Genomic DNA, 16,928 nt, shown 5'->3' on the forward strand with positions numbered 1-16,928 from the left:
GGAGCAGAAGAAAGACAGAGGGGAAGAGTGAGCGGGGGACAGAGAAAGAGAGAAAAAGAAGGGAGGGAAAGATAGGAAAAAGGAAGGGCAAGGGATGGGCCTGGGCCTGTCAGTGGCGTCAGTGGCCTGAGGGGAATAAGTGGCTATGGCAGTGGTAGCAAGGGAAGGGCCCGGTCAACCGCCGTTGCCGCTGCTGCTCGGGGCTACCCCTCCTTTTCCCCAACAGAAATGAAGACCACTGAAGACATACATTGTTGTCATTTTTTCATTCATGTGGTTTTACAGTATTCTTTGAACAAGATAGCACAACAGAAAAAGTCTCAAGCTCAGCCTTGTGGAGAAGCTGGGAGCAGGCTGAGGAACCAACTGCAAGTAATAGATAAGGGAAAGTACACAACACAATAGCTGCTTTACTGAAACTTCAGACCGCAGATAGTAAAATATTTTCTCGTCTGTGCAATGGACAGCTTGTCTGCCTTTCAGGCCTGAGCAAATCAATACATGATAAACATTCAATATTGTTAGACTGATTGGAGGATGATATTACTGCCATTAAGGCAAGAGCTTTCCAGGAATGAAGCACTCTTTTTATGTGGTCCTCTGAAGGGTGAATGCTTGAAAGCCACTGATTTAGAGCAAGGGGTTCACAGAAAAATGAATAAACCCTACATAGTATTGATTACATACATGCAAGAGGAAATATAAAGTAAAGTTGTGTCCTCCAATATTAAAGGTGAAGTGTGCTGTCGAGTCGATGTTGACTCTTGGCAACCACAGAGCACTGTGGTTGTCTTTAGTAGAATACTTACCATTGCCTCCTCCCATGCAATATGAGATGCAATATGAGATTCTTGTCTCCTTTCAGCATCTTCATATATAGCTGCTGCCCAATATAGGTGTTTCCCATAGTCTGGGAAACATACCAGCGGAGATTTGAGCCTCTTGCTCGCTAGGCAAGTCATTTCCCTGCTGCACCATTAGGTGGCTTATATTTCCAAGCTACCTCTGGTATAAAATTCTATATTTTTAGTCCCATTTTGTCACCATTTTTGTCACCTACATTTACACCCAAGGACAATGTCAGATGCAACTTTTGAAACTGGTAGGAGGAGGAATATACCCAGTAGCTTCCAGTGTCTGCACTTTTAAAAAAGCATGACATTTTAATAGCATTTGTTATGATTATTTTGTATTTTTAATACCTCAAAATCTATAATACACTTGATAATTTTGTGGCAATGGCAATTAGAACAATTATAACACTTTGGCACCTATTCACTGATAAGGTGCAGTATTTACAAATACTATTTTATTGTGGGAAGTTGACAGCTATAGAATGTTTGCAGGAATCCACTTCTGTGAAATAAAGTAAAAGGTCAATTCAACTAGATGTACAACTGCATTTTAAAGAGGAATACTTCATCCCAGAAGTGCTTCTTCTTTAACTGAAAGCAGTGGTGTGAGAGCCCAAGTCAGACTGGGATCATAGCATGTGGATAAGGAAGAATCAATTAACATATTCTTCTGGTGCCGTTTTCCCATAATAAATTTACCTCAAAGCCACCATTTGCCTCCTAAGTGGCTATTTGGCATTGCTTCCCCATTGCTTCCCCACAGTCACTGTTTGTTTTCTTTGGGAGGGCACCATGCAGGGTGCTAAGCAAGCAAAAGATCACGCAGGTGAGCACTGGTCTTATGGTGGTGAAGACTCTGAGATTGATTGGCTGAACTTGGGCAATGGCACAGGAGGCTTACAAACAGCTGCCCAAGAAACAAAGCTGTAACGACAAATATTTATATACCGCTTTTCAACAAAAGTTTCCAAAGCGGTTTATGGAGAGAAATAATAAATGAATAAATAAGATGGATCCCTGTCCCGAAAGGGTTCATACTATAAAAAGAAACACAAGACAGACACCAGCAACAGTCACTGGAGGGGTACTGTGCTGGGGGTGGATAGGGTCAGTTGCTCTCCCCCTGCTAAATAAAAAGAAACACCATGTTTTAAAGGTGCCTCTTTGTTCAGTTAGCAGGGGTAAACCTCTTACATATTCTAGGCACAGGAACATGGATATCCACAGGAATGTTTATTCCTGAGGGGAGGGAAGAGAGAGAATATGTAAACTGTCCCACACATTAATCCAGCCAGGAATCAGGGAAGCAGGCCACTGCCCCTCTTGCATGCACCCATGAATAGGAGTAACTTTCTGAGGAATGGGAAAGTATCTCAGGAGGTAGGGAACTCAGAGGCAAGGTGGCTGAGGGAGGTAATGTACCAAAAAGAAAAAGGGGGGGAAATGGAATCTGAGGGCAGCATAAGTGAAGGAGAAAGAGGCTTGAGGAAAGAGGAAAGGAATTGAAGAACACAGGGAACAAGGATTTTGCCTTAGGTCTCTTCTTGTCTGGTCATTCTGGATACCTTTCAGCTTTTGGAGCCTCACGATGTGGGAAAGATCCTTGGTAGCATGTGGGCAGCATCACGTGCTCTTGATCTTTGGCCTTCTTGGCTGATAAAAGCTGCCAAAGAAGGGACGGTTTGGTGGCTAGAGGCTATTATCAAAGCTTCATTGAAGAAGGGCAAGTTTCTGTCTCTTCTGAAAGAGGCGACCCTTAGACCTACTTTGAAAAAGCCCTCTTTAACTACCACCCAGTTTCTAATCTCCTCTTTTTGGGCAAGGTGATAGAGTGTGGCGACCCAGCAGCAGAGGGTCTTGGATGACACACAGTATATCTGGACCCATATTTGTCTGGTTTTTGACCTGGTCATGGGACTGAAACTGCCTTGGTTGCCTTGATGGATTATCTGTGCTGAGGACTAGACAGGAGGAGTGTGTCCCTGCTGGACTTTACTGTGGCTTTCAGTACCACTGACCATTATTTCCTTCTTGTCTGCCTCTACGACATGGGACTGAGAGGGTCAGTCTTGGACTGGTTCCATGTCCTACTTGGAGGGTCAGGATCAAAAGCTGTTATTGGGGGCTTTTGCTTGGCCCCATGGCCATTGGCCTGTGGGGTCCCTCAAGGCTCGATTTTATCCCCCATGTTGTTTAACAACTACATGAAACCCCTGGGGGAGACTATATTATTCATTTGTATTTATTTTTCTATGTAAATCACTTTGAGAAATTTGTTGAAGAGCACTATATAAATATTATTATTATTAGTAGTATTAGTATTAGTATTATTATTATTAGTAGTAGTAAATGCCTTGGGCCCCAGGTACCCTTGGGATTGTCTGCTCCCAAGTGACAAGATCAGTTGGAGGGCTCTGCTCCGTGTGCCGACACCTACTGAGGCTTGTTTGTTGAGCATGCAGGACAGGGCCTTCTCAGTGATTACCCCCAGGCTGTGGAACTTTCTTGCAGTTGAGATCAGCACGGCTCCCTCTCTCCCTGCCTTTCAGAGGAATCTGGCCACTCTTTTTAAACAGACATTTGGCCAATGAGTGGCCCCTGGCTCAAGAAGAGAGTGGTGGGCACTCGAGACAAGAGTGGTAGGCAGTTTGGGGAAGCCAGCAGCAAGGCAGCGGGCCGCTTAGGGAAGCATGCATCTGACGGTGGCCCACTTGGGGTAGCGGGCAGGCGGCTGGCAGTGGAGGCCGGGTAGGAAGGGGAACGGGGAGGGAGGGCAAGAAGCAAGATTTGGACAGAAGCAGGGGGAGGGACGGCAGGAAGAGAGACTGGGGCAGGAGGGGGAGTGTAGAAGAAACAACCAACCACTCAAATTCTCCCAACTAAACCCCTAAAAGTAAGTAAACTACCACACAGATGCTCTGTGAGGGTTCAGCTAGTGTTTATATATTACAGCAGTTTGTTTTTATGGAAGCTTTATTACTGTTTTTATCTTGTTATTAACTGCCCTGGGATTTGGATGAAGGGTAGTATTAAAATATAATAAAATTGATATGAGTTCAAGGGACTCTGAAGACTTTAAAAGTAAAGTGTGCCATCAAGTCGACTGTGACTCCTGGCGCCCAGAAAGCCCTGTGGTTTTCTCTTGGTAGAATACAGGAGGGGTTTACCATTGCCTCCTCCCACACAGTATGAGATGATGCCAGCATCTTCCTATATCGCTGCTGCCCGATATAGGTGTCTCCCATAGCAGCGGGGATTTGAACTGGCAGCCTTCTGCTTCTTAGTCAAGCATTTCCCCGCTGTGCCACTTAAGGTGACTGACGACTTTACACAGTGCTTAAGGTCAGGGGGTGCTTCTGCCGGGAGTGACGACTTCTGCAGCATTCTGCTCTGGCAATCCAAGGCCTAAGCAGCACTGGTGAAAACATGTCCGCATATTGATATGCTCTAACCACCCAATGCTCTGCCTTCTGGCTTCTAGTCTACTTGCTTTGGATACAAAGATATATTTTCTTTTCATCCTTAGACTTCCTACCAAAAATATACTTCTTTGTCTCTATGTTTTTATGAAGCAATTTTCTTTCTTTGGTTTGCATTGATAGCATGAAATACAACTGCAAACCTTAACAATTGAAGCTGATATACTTCTGGTCATTAATAAAAAGCAGGAAAATGCGACACTTGGCCTTTCCTCATGTACATTCTTCATTAAGGGCCCTATACAAACGAATAGACTTTTCCAGCTAGCACTGTGAATGACTGATAGCTGGAGTAAAGCCTAGGCATGCATGCATCACCCTCTGCTGGACTGTTATGGGTACAGTCTCAGCAGTAGTTAATGCCTGGGCTAAGCAAGGACAGAAAAATATCTCTTCCAAGATGATGCAACTGCCCAAACGTTTCAGTGGGTCTTTGCAAAACTGGTCTTGGGGGAAATGGGGTGCGGGGCGGGGGGGAGATTAAAAAAAATCAATGCATAAAAACTGGTTTTACCAACACCATACACTAGTCCAGTCACTTCCAAACTGTATGATAGCTCGGATTACCATGCTCCACTTCCCCAAATCTGGATAGCCTAATTTGTATAGTAAATTGCTAATTACAAATGGCTAATTGTGCAAATTACACACATTAACTAGTCCATTGTCTACCCATTTTGTGTCTATTCTGGTAATGAACTCAAAAGGTTTGATTAAAGATCAGAGGAAGCATTTTCTTCACATTTTAAAAAACATTTACAATTTCTGACAGTTTGCTCATGCCAGAATTTGCTGAAACTGTCTTCTCAGGGTCAAACTACTTGCTACATTAAGCATGTGTGTAATGTTAATGTATTTGAGGTGTGTTTTTGTGAACTAAATAGCACTAGGATTGGCTCTCCACAGATTGGGGCCACAGTATGAGGGAGGGTTTTTTTTAACTCTCTATCCCCTGCCATGGTCCTGATCTGGATCAGTCCCCATTTGCCATTTCCCCTGGGCAGGGGCATATCTAGGGTGGGGCAGGCAGGGCACGTGCCCTGGGCCCCACTTGAAGGGGGCGCCATTTTGTAAATTTTTTTTTTAAAAAAAGGCCACCGAAAACAAAATGGCCACTGCGCATGCTCAGATGGCCTCTGTGAGGCCCTAGGCTATGCCAGGCCTTGCAGAGGTCATTTGAGCATGCACAGTGGCCATTTTGTTTTCAGCGGCCATTTTTTCAGTGCCACTGCACTAGCTCAAATGGTCCCTGCGAGGCCCTAGAAGCCAGTAGGGAGAGGGCAGACCCTTCACGGCCTTTAGGAAGCCCCCTGAAGGGGCTATAGGTACATTTAAAAAAAAAATTAATATAATATAAGACACTGTACACATATTCAGATTGGAACTATGTACAGAGAATCAGGGCTTTTGAATAATGAGCTGAAGTTTATGAGCTAGGATTGTATTCATTTGCTCTTACTTTGCTTCTTGTGATAAGTGAGTTAAATGTGATGTCTTAATAATATGGTTATTAATGGTGAGTTTGTCTTTGAATCAGTGTGAAATCCTTAGTATTAAGGCCCACTGGGAGTTTCTTGCTCTCTTTCTCTCATTTTAACTGTCTTTCTGAAATACTAGAATATATTCCAAGCAGTGACACAGTTTACTCTGCATATCCTTTAATTATTTTCAGAGTATCTGGGAAAAGTCAAATTCTCCATTTATTTTTAAAACTTATGTAATGGTGATGCTACAATACATAGTCGAGAATTAGACTGGCACTTCTGTTTAGTTTTCCAAGTACACCTCCACATAGTATTAGGATATTTCATGAGCCCCAGCATACTGAAATTTGTAGTTTTCCAGCATTTTTTGGTCTGGCTACGTCCACTGCTAAATAGTTTTTGAAATATTAAAATATTAACAAGCTTGACTTGTATTTTTCAGCTGATATGGTGAAGTTATCTGAAAGATGGGTGTCAGATGTTTGGACAGGGGGCGCAATTTCAGTGTTTGCCCTAGGCGCTATTTTCCCTAGATAGACCTCTGCCCCGGGGGGAAAAGCTCCTATTTACACAAAGGGAACTTTTCTCCCAAGGGCAAATAGCACCCATGGAGGGCCCCATTCCAGATCAGGACTGTGTGTGTGTGTGGGGGGGGGGGTGGGAGGCAGAGAGTTAAAGCCATGACTTCATGCCATGACTCCACTGCACAAGGGGCCTGACCTGGGTGCTATTTTGTTATAAGAAATACTAAGTATGCTAGCGGGAACTGAATAAATAAGTTTGACTCTCCAGTGTTTCTCAACCTTTTTGGAGTTAAGGACCACTAAATTCTTCGTGCGGAGTTTCAAGGACCGCTACATTGCTGATTATTAAAGTAAAACTTAATATCAATCAATTAATCAAATCAAAATGAAATTAATTAAAATGCATTTAATCAAAATTTAACTTTTGAAGTTCTGGCAGGCCAAGATTAATTTAAATTGAAATAAAATAAATTGAATTAAAAGTTCTAATAAATAAATAAATACAATAAAATGCATTGTTCTTTAAATAAAATGCTTTCTCTTCTCACCGCTTCCCGCCCTCCCTTCTGCCCCAATCAATCAATCAATCAACTTTTATTATGGTGAGAGACCAGCATAAACTTACATGTAAAATGGGGTTACTGAAAGGACTAATAAGGTATATGAATTAAAAGTTACATGTTAGAAAGTACAGGGGGATCAAGGTGATTGAGTATATGATCATACATATCATAAAAGGCTAAAATTAAAACTGATTGCATTTTAAAAGAGCTAGAATAGTTAAAGGTGATTAATTATACATTAATATTAAAACTACTAAAAGAAATAAGGATAAAAATAATATTATTTTTATTATAAAAATGCACCGAAGAGATGTAAAAGGGGAGCCCCAGTCCATTCCCCACTGCTTCCTCCGCTTCCGCCCCAGTCCATTCCCTGTCTTTCTGGAGATCCCCACCGGCAGCTTTCCCTCCCTGCCCCCAGCATCATTTTCTCTCCCTGCAAGGCTCCCTCCCCACCATTTTTGCCTGCCCACCTGCCTCCTCTGCCAGGGTCCTCCACTGCCACGTGGCTGAGAGAATAACTGTGGGGTGTGTGTGTGTGAGCCTTCTACCCACCCCCCGGCGGAGGCGGCTGATACAAGAGCGATGCCGTGACCTGCTGCCCGGCCCAGCGTCGCTTCCCAACTGCGAGGCGCGCCTGCGCAGTTAAGTATATTAACGTTGGGAAGCGACGCCAGGCCAGACAGCAGGAGTAAGCTGTGGTGTCCTTTTGTCTCTGATCCCATTGCTCCAGCATTACATGACTCTGCATCTGTCCCCTGCCAATTAAATGCCCAAGCCTTCTCAGGTTTTTAAGTAAAAAAAATAACTGTTTGTTAATTTTATGGTTTTTAAATTATCGTATTGTTTTAACTTTTATATGTGTTATATGTTTAACTGTTTTAACTTTTTATGTGTTTTAATTGTTGTTAGCCGCCCAGAGACGTAAGTTTGGGCGGGGTATACATTTAATAAATAAATAAATTAAAATAAATAATAAAAATTAGAAACTTCAGAACGAGCACCTTGTTTTAGTTTATAGAGTTTAACCAGTTAGAAAGAAAAAAGGGAAGCCCACTCCGCAGCCAATTGAAGTAAGAATTGGACTGCTACGTGCACACTCACCTTGGAATACATCCCATATGATTTCACTGGGGTTTCATTGGTTTCTATGAGACTTACTCTCAATTGATAGGATTGCAGTCAACCTATGTTACTTTAAACAGCGCTCTCTTTCTTTCTTTGCCAGGGGGGCGGGATCAATAGTGCAGCATGGGCAGAGATGTTTTGTTTTTTAATTGCCCCCACAAGTTGCTATTTGTCCACCAATAGCGGCTTCTCTCCTGGGGCAAATAGCACTGGGCAGCATTTTGTTGGGGCTACAGGATGGAGGGAAAGGATTAAAAAACCTTCCCTATGCTGCAATCCTGATCTTAATGGGAGTTAAGCTTCTGTTGCCACTGAATAGTGGTTTCCCTCCTGGGGCAAATAGCATTGGGGGAGTGTGTTTTGTTGGGACTAGGATGGGGGAAAGGGTTTTTAAAAGACCTCCTCTATGCTGCAGCTCTGATCCTAATATCCCATCCCTCGCACACACTTGCTATTAAACACATTAAACAGAATGGGGGGCGGGAGAGGAGAAAACCCTGTTTAACATGATGTGTGGTTTGACCCTTTTAGTCCAATCCTATCTTACTCAAAAGTAAGCCCTATTAATTTCAATGGCATTTGCTCAAGTGTGCAATTATACTGCAGCTTTAAACATCAATGACATAGCTTCTGTGTTATTGATGTTTAATCAATTGATTAATAATCAGTACATAAGCACTATGTAATAATGTGACAAAGAGGTTCTCTGCATAAGCAGTCAGAAACTGGACACAAAACTACAATGCAGAAACCTATCATCAAGGTTTCTACTCTATAACCTTGGCTAGTTAGCTGCACAGCACGCAGTGTTGTCTCAGACTTTTTGCTAACAAACTATTCTGACTTCCCCACAAATATACTATTTATTGGTGGAGAAGATACCCAATCCAAGGATTTGCTGAAGAGCAATAAATGGAAGATCATAAATTACCAAGAAAAAAAGTATTCTTTCTTTGAGGGTATTTTAAAAAATACAAATAGCAGGAACAGAGTCCTTCTAGGCATGTGGGGAGATTTGCTTGTACTTCAGGATTATGAGCCAATGAGGTGATTCTCATGATTAGGCAAAAGCGGGCTAAGGGAGCCTAGCCCGCTTTTGTCCGATCGTCTGCTGCCACGGGAGCCGGGTGGCTCCCGGCAGCAAACCCTCCTAATTCCCCCTCCCCTTAGATGAAGTTAGCGGAGCGAGCTCCCTGCTAACCCCGTCTTTTCGATCGTGTGTTGCAATGGCCTGGCTCTGCACTGCAGCAACACAGGAGGAGACCCCCACCGGGAGGCTGAAACAAGCCTCCCAGCCCTGCGGGTCTCTTCAGGATGCCACGCACACTTGCTCGGGTCATCCTGGAACTTCCGGGGGCCATACGGCCTCCGATCCCCATAGCCGGCCAGATCCCAGATTTGGCCACCCAGGGCTGCTTTCCTGCTCGACTGCGGGGAGAGCAGGCTACGCCCGCACTCCCCGCAAACCCCCTCCCGGTCAATCTCACTGATCGTGAGACTCGCCTCAATATGTTTTTCATCTCAAACTTTAAAAATATTTATAGTATAATGATAAAGATGTGTAAAAGATACTGTGGAATCTTACTGAGACCTGGATATCAGAGCACACAGTCAAGTATGTGATTCTTTAATTGTAATAAGGCCATTAAGCACTAGCATAGTATAGTAAGAGACTGAGAGTTGAACAAAAGCCCTGGCTGGGGAAAAAAAAAATCTCATCTCTGCTATGAACTCACCATGTGATTTTAGGCAATAGGCATCAGTCACTACTCACCACCTATCTTAGATCTGCAATATGAGGGATAATAAAACAGACCTAATTTACAGGACTGCTGTAAAATTAATTGACAAACTGTGTGAACATTTTATAAATAGTGGTCAGGATCATGAGGGTATCATGTCCTCTGGGGTTAGAAGGCAGGCTGAAGAGAGTTACTGCAGGTTCAGGATCATTCTAGCGGCTTTGAAGGGGGAAATGAAGCTCACAGCTGCTGGGAGAAACTCCATGCCAGGTCACTGAGTTTCATCTTCAACCTACCCTGAATACCTGCCCCCCACACACACCAGCAGATGGAACATGAAATTTGAGGGGTCATTTCAGGTCAGCCCAAACTAGTTCATTAGAACCGGCTGGTGGTTTGGTTTGTGCAGTCAAACCAGATCGATCTGGTTCGGGTGCTTGTAAAGGGGAATCCTGCATGCACAGAGGCCAGAACCAGGGGTCCACTAGCCCGCGCTGATCGGAGGGGGGCGCTGACAGGGCCTACAGGAGCTGCCGCCAGCCCTCTACCGCACCACTATGAGTAAGGTGCCCTCTCACTCACCCACTCTGACTGCCTTCCCTTTCAACTCCCTTTTAGTTGTTAGGGAGCCCCTTTGCTTGTAAAGGGGAATCCTTACCGGATTCCAGATTACCCTTTACAAGCATCCCGAACTGGATCAAATCAGTTTGATCATCCAAACCAGGTGCAGTGCAGTTTGAATTCAGACCAGCCCCTTTTTGTTGGAGTTCCAGTGCATCAACCTTTTTCACCAACTATCTTAATGAGCACTAGGGGCATTGGGTGTAAAGATAGTGAGTAAGGGTCTCCCTAGCTGTTCTACCTGTCTCTACTCTATGACCCCTGATATGACTCTTCAGGTATTTCCTGTGAGAGTGAGAATCCCTTCCTTTCCTCTTAGAAAGCAGATGGAAACTTCTCTCTCTCTCTCCCTACCTGTTCATTATGTAGTTCTATAGATTAGGAGTAGGTCTTTCCTATCCAAAGTGTACTTCACCAATAAATCTACTTAGTATTTATTTTACAAGTATTTATTTCCATGTGTCTTCTCTAAATAGCTGTAACAACTAAACTCTGCATTCTCTTCTGTAACTGGAGTGGGTAGCTTCTTTAGTGCTCTGCTAATTAAATGGGAGTAAAAATCACAATCCCCAACACTTTTTGTGGGGGCCAGTCCAGTTCAAGCTTGAACCGGTTGAACCAGGTGATTCCAAACTGAACTGGGTTCGATTTGAAGCGGTTCTGCACACTCCTCTCTCTCTGCATTGGGAGTAATTGGATCACTTGATTATAGCTGATGCAGATTTGCCCAGCCCAAGCAGATGCTGATTGGAAGCAGGCAAGGCCAGAGCAGTGAATCATGCAGAGATGTGGCAGACACCTTCAGTCTAGGCATGTGCTGTACTTTGGGCTTCCAGGAGCCTCTAATTACTTAATTTATTTATTTATCATGATTAATTTACCATGGCACACTACCAGTTCTCTTGATAGTTTGCCCAGGCACATTGTTTGGAAACTACCTTCCTCAGGGCAGGGGAACTTGTGGGCTTATATCACTCTGTAAAGCACCATAAGCATCAATGACATGATACAAATAAATAATAATTAATAATAATAATAATAATAATAATAATAAGAAGAAGAAACAACCTTAAGAGCTATTTTGACTTACCACAGCAATATATTTATACATGACACCTGTATTTTCTGTGTAAGAAGACAGAGAGTGAAAAAAAGCAGCAGAGGGAGAACTTTGGACCTCAAAATGAGAGAAGAAATCCATCTAGAAATGCTGTGCATCCCCTTGTTATAATGTTATGCAAAATAATTCCAGCTAGGATGATACGTGACCACCTCCCCAATTATTATGCATATTCCAACAAGGAGACAAACATGATACTGAAGTAAGGGAAGGCATTGTGGTCTTTCTGGACTTGGTGGCAACCTTCCCTGGAACAGCATCTTCCTCGTCATGCCTTGTTTGTTACAGGAGGTTAATTTCTGGCAGCTTGTTTTCCCAGGCTCCGTATTGTCAACATTGCAGCTCTATTTTTAGTTCCTGCCATGACACGAGGTAATGAAAATCTATTCTGCTGCCTCCCTTACTTTTTTCATCCTCTACCCTTGAAACCGCCGCCCCCCCCAATCCACACACACTGGATGGCTGAAATTTTTCAAAATATTGAGGCAAAACGTTAGTGGGCATTTTTTTTAAAGCTACAAAGGATTTAAAGAAATGAACACTTCTATTATATAGCTGCATAGTATATGGAAACCTCCATGTTTTCTGACTTTTTAATTAATTTATTTTTAAAAAAAGATTTTTGTACCTGCCAGGAGGATCTTTGCAAAGTTAGGAAATGAGGGATTGCAAAGATTGTGTTAAAAAATCCTACTCTGTGCAAATTAAGATCCATAATAGACTGTGAGAGAGCATATGTACAAAGGCTTAGTAACAGCGTAGCATTCTGTGCCAGGTGACTTCCTATCAATTAGAGAGGAGCAGAAGTAGAGTCTTGAACCAGAACTCTGGATAGTAAGGGAAGGCACAAATGATATCCTTTTTGCTTTACTATGCTACTAAATTTCACATGTCTATCAAGGCCATAGCAGAGGGCTCATCTTTTCAGGCCAGGAATATATACTTATTGCCAAATTTCAGCTGATTTTAAGAATGTAGAATCAATGCTTTATGTGCACTTTGAAAATGGTGAGTATCTGTAACTCAAATGTATGCAAATCTGAAAAGTCCTCTCTGATTTCACGCCATTGTTCCTATTGCTCCGATCTCTACGTGACTTAAATTCATCTGGTTTTCTCATTAGTTCTGCACAGTGTCTGCCCTGGTAAAGATTCTCTCTATCCTCCTTCAGATACATTAAACCTTTGGTTTAACCACTTAATCCTCATGCACAAATGTACCCAACTTTAAAGATGTGTAACTGTATTGCTCATATTCATCTCTTCACCTTTGTCTCTCTTTCTACTCCCTCTGAGGTAATTCACACAATCAAAAACTGGGGCTATTCTCATGACCAGGAGAAATTGGGCTAAAGGAGCCTAGCCCGATTTCTCCTGGTTGTATGCTGCCACGGGACCCATGTGGCTCCCGGCAGCAAACTACTCAAACTACCCCTCCCCTTAAATAAGGTTAGTGGAGTGAGCATCCACTAACTTTTGTGCTCCTGAATCATGGCTTGGCGGTGTGGCAACACACAAGGAGACCCCTGCCGGGAGGCTAAAAAGCCTCCTGTTCTCAGGGGTCTCTCCTGGGACTACCGGGGGCCAGGTGGCCACCAATCCCCACAGCCCCCACCCTCTCCGTGATGGAGTTGGTAGTTGTGTGCGCAGCTGATCTGGCCGCCCAGGGCTTGAGGCTGCTCGTGTTGGGCTAAGCCCACTCTCCCCGCACAAACACTCCTGGCACTTCACATGGGTCATGTGAAGCATCTCACTGTGTTCTACCTGGGTCTGAGAGCTTTGTGTGCTCCCAATTTTTGGTTGTGTGGAATGAAAGTAGGAGGAAAACCTCGGTAGAAGTGATTGTGTGGTAGGGATGTGCACGGAACTTGCTGGCCCAGTTTGGTTCAAGTCCGGGCTGTACTTTAACCTGATCGGGCCAGTTTGGTCAGGCACCCCCTCAGTTCGGTTCGGGGGGGGGTTTCGCGGTTCTTAATTTAAAAAATAAATAAATTGTACCTTACCCCATTCAGGGGAGTTATTGGAGGCAGTGGAGTGTGTGTGTCTGTGGAGATTCCTCTCCCCCCGCCGGCCTCAATGCAGCCCAAACTGGCCCGTTTGGCCGGCTTTTTGACCAGTTCAAGCCTTCCCCCTTGGTGCAGTGGCCATTTTGGAAACCGACACGCCAAGGGGGAAGGCCCGAACAGGCTGAAGATCTGGCTGAACAGGCTGCATTGAGGCTGGCGGGGGGGGGGGACCTCTGCGGACCCCTCCCACTGCCCCAAGGAACTCCCCTGAAGGAGATAAGGTACAATTTTTTTTAAGGTCTGCGACCTCCCCCAACTGTCAGGGGGTGTTCTGTTTTACCCCAGACTGTCGAACCGTCCCGGCTCAGCATCAAACCTGTTTGACATTGAGCCAGTTTGCGCATCCCTATTGTGTGGACGAAAGGAAAACCTGGGTAGATTTTCCTCCTACCTTGCTTCTACACAATCACTTCTACCCAGATTTTCCTCCTGCCTTCCTTCCACACAACCAAAAATTGGGAGCACACACAGCTCCCAACCCCGGGTAGAACACAGTTTTTGATTGTATAAATGACCACTCTGTTGCCTTCATTTAGGCTGCAAGCTCCTTAGGGGCAGAATCCTGTCATTTATTGCTAACAAAAGACTACAAGAAGAACTGTGCTAGATCAGATCAAAGGTCTATCAAATCAAGCATCCTTTTCCCCACAGTGACCAACCACTGCAAAGCCCACAAACACTATATTTCTCCTTTCCACCCAAGTCAGTGACCCAATGAACATGCTGGATCCTATGCTGTAAGCCAGTGATCTTCACTGTAAGGCCCAAGGGCCAGTGGCAGCCCCAATCAACCCTAGGGATGGCTCCCCAACTAATTGTTTATTGGGCCTCTTGGCCCCAGACAAGCCACTCTGGCTTCCACTGGGCCTGGGAGGTGAGTGGCAGCCGGGGCGGTGGGGGAGCTGGAGAGGTGCCTTCCTGTGGGCCGAATCTGACCCGCGGGGCGTGTGCAGTGCAACTCTGCCATATATCCTGGATGGTAGCTCAGCAGGGCATTGATAAGCTTCCAGGTTTTGATGCCAGCCTAGGAAAACAAAAAAGTTGTTAGCTACCTGGCAGGGCAGGGCACGTGGCTGGTGGGCTGTGTGCTGCTTGGTGGGCCACAAGTTATGCAGGCCTGAAAAAATCATTACATTCCCCTTCTGAGAGCACATACAGTTATGTGTGTTTTCACGGCTGCTTCCCCTTTCCCCCTCAGATTTCTAAATAAATAAGACTTTGATGCATGGTTTCATTGCAGCTGGACTTAATTACCACCCAACCTTTCCTGGCGTGGCCTCTATATTAAAGCATCCCAGGCGGGCTAAAGCAGTTTGGTGCTAACTAGTCAGCTGGATGACAGAGAAGTGGTGGGTGGGATGGGGGAACTGTCAACAAAAATAAGGAGTGTAAAAGGCTCAGATTTTAGATTGGCTTTTGTAAATTAAACCAGCATGCTTAAGAGACAAGAACACTGTTTCACTCACTGCCATAATCTAATTTCTCCCCTCATGCAATCAAGAGTGAAAAGAACATCTTCTTAGTCTGACCGAGAATCCTATGTGGCACAATTATGTTATGAAGTAGATGTGTGCAGAAGCATTTATTATTATATATGTGTCAGTCAGTGGCAATTTATTTTAAAATGTAGAACTGCTTTTCTCCCAGACGAGGAACTAAAGTTGCCAACTGACTCCGGAAAAGAAAGTCTGCTCTTGTGCCTTAAACAGCAGCTTGGTCTGCAGAAATCAGTAGATGAAATTTCGCACAGTATAAAGATGATCACATGCTAATATTTATATATTGTCAGATCTACAGTGGTCAGTTGAAATCTTGACTATCCTTTAAGGCACTTAAAGGCAGTTTATAACTACTAAAAATATAACATAGGCAGGTAAGTGCTAAGAAAAGCAATAATGAAATAATTTGCATGAGAAAATAAAATGACTCGTTCACAGTCAGCTTGTACCAATGACCTGGTGAATGAAAAGATATCTTTCTGCAAAGCCCTCTGTGAGCTGCTTCTGGGAAGGACTTTTATAGCTCAGGTGCCAGATGGAGAAAGGCCCTTTGACACCTTTATCATGGGCCATTTAGTCATGCTTTGGAGCCAGGACGGACTCCAGGAGGCCTTCAGCAAAGTATTCTCCATAGGTGGCCTTCTACCTGGGGGGAATTCAAGGGGGCTGCTCCACTACCACCACACAAAGGCTGTTGGTCTCAGAAATTCAGATTTTCAATGGGCCTTTCTGGGGCAGCTGGCCAATTATGCCAACCAGTGTTCCCTGTAACAGGGATTCCTAAGATGTCATCTTGAGCCCTGCTCGTGGCCCCACCATTGAGATTCGGTTGGTGGGGACAAGAGACAGGGCCTTTTCAGTTATGGCTCCTTGGCTGTGGAATGCCATCCCAGAGCAGCTTTGCCACACACCCCCTTAGGGTTTTTAAAAAGGTCTTAAAACCTACTTGTTCAGAGTGGCTTTTTAATGTGTTTTATTACAGTCCTGTGGATTTTTAATTGAAATTGAGTTTGCTTTATTTTTATTCTACATTGTGTTACATTTTATATTACTTTTACTCTTGTGAGCCACCCCAAGGAGTGTTGTATCGGAGGGGCAGAATATGAATCTGTTCAACAAAACAAACTACAACTCCCATAATCCCCAGCAAAAGGCTATTACAGCTGGAGATGCTGGGAGTTGTAGTCAACATAAGGGAATCTCTGTTACAGGGAACACTGATGCCAACCCTGATGCTGGCCCTGCTGAGGACAGGTGTATATAAGCACTGCTTCAGAAATACGGTACTTGCGGTAAGGCACCAGACATCAGACTTGAGTTGAATTCATTGGAGCAAATTCCAGGGGCCCCAGACAGCTGCCATGCCATCCTCTGCTTACCACCCTTAGGGAGCTCCCTGGCAAGGAGGCAAAGACTGCGCAGATTTTTCATTCTGCCCGTGTTGCTCTGTATGTGAGCCTTCTTACTAGGGTTGCCAACATTGCATTGGCTGAAATCAGAATAGGGACACCAAGAGGGGGCTGGGGGGGCAGCCCCTGGGGGTGGGGCTACACAGGGGTGGGGCTACCTAAGGGCGGGGCTTGTCTTGGCCCCAGGGGGCAGCTGCTGAGCACACTTAACTGGTGGTGTCACCACCACCACGGTGGCTGGCTGGTTGGCTGGTGCTGCATGGTGGAGCAGTGAGGGTGGTGAGAGCTCTCCCGCCTCCCAAACTATATGAATGGCTCTGGCTGGGGCTTGCTCGGGGGTAGGCACGCTGGTGACAGGCGCACTGCCTGCAGCTGAAGACACTGCCACTGGCTGCAGGCAGGACAGAGTGGAGAGAAGGCGGTGAAAGAGTCCCTTACTC

The 16,928-nt window shown here is 44.7% G+C and overlaps 1 protein-coding gene across 2 annotated transcripts in view; it reads left to right on the top strand.

Moving 5' to 3' along the window:
* Positions 1-16,928, top strand: part of PRMT8 (protein arginine methyltransferase 8) — a 424,784-nt gene that overhangs the window by 22,446 nt on the left and 385,410 nt on the right. The window contains exon 1 of one of the 2 annotated variants that reach the window (XM_053256301.1): positions 16,301-16,371. The exons of the other annotated variant lie outside the window; for it this stretch is intronic. The gene's annotated coding sequence lies outside the window, so the exon portion shown is untranslated. Of the gene's footprint in view, positions 1-16,300; positions 16,372-16,928 lie in introns of those variants that run through there. 2 annotated transcript variants of the gene reach the window in all.

This window comes from Hemicordylus capensis, chromosome 5 (genome assembly GCF_027244095.1).
Source record: "Hemicordylus capensis ecotype Gifberg chromosome 5, rHemCap1.1.pri, whole genome shotgun sequence".
NCBI lineage: Eukaryota > Metazoa > Chordata > Lepidosauria > Squamata > Cordylidae > Hemicordylus > Hemicordylus capensis.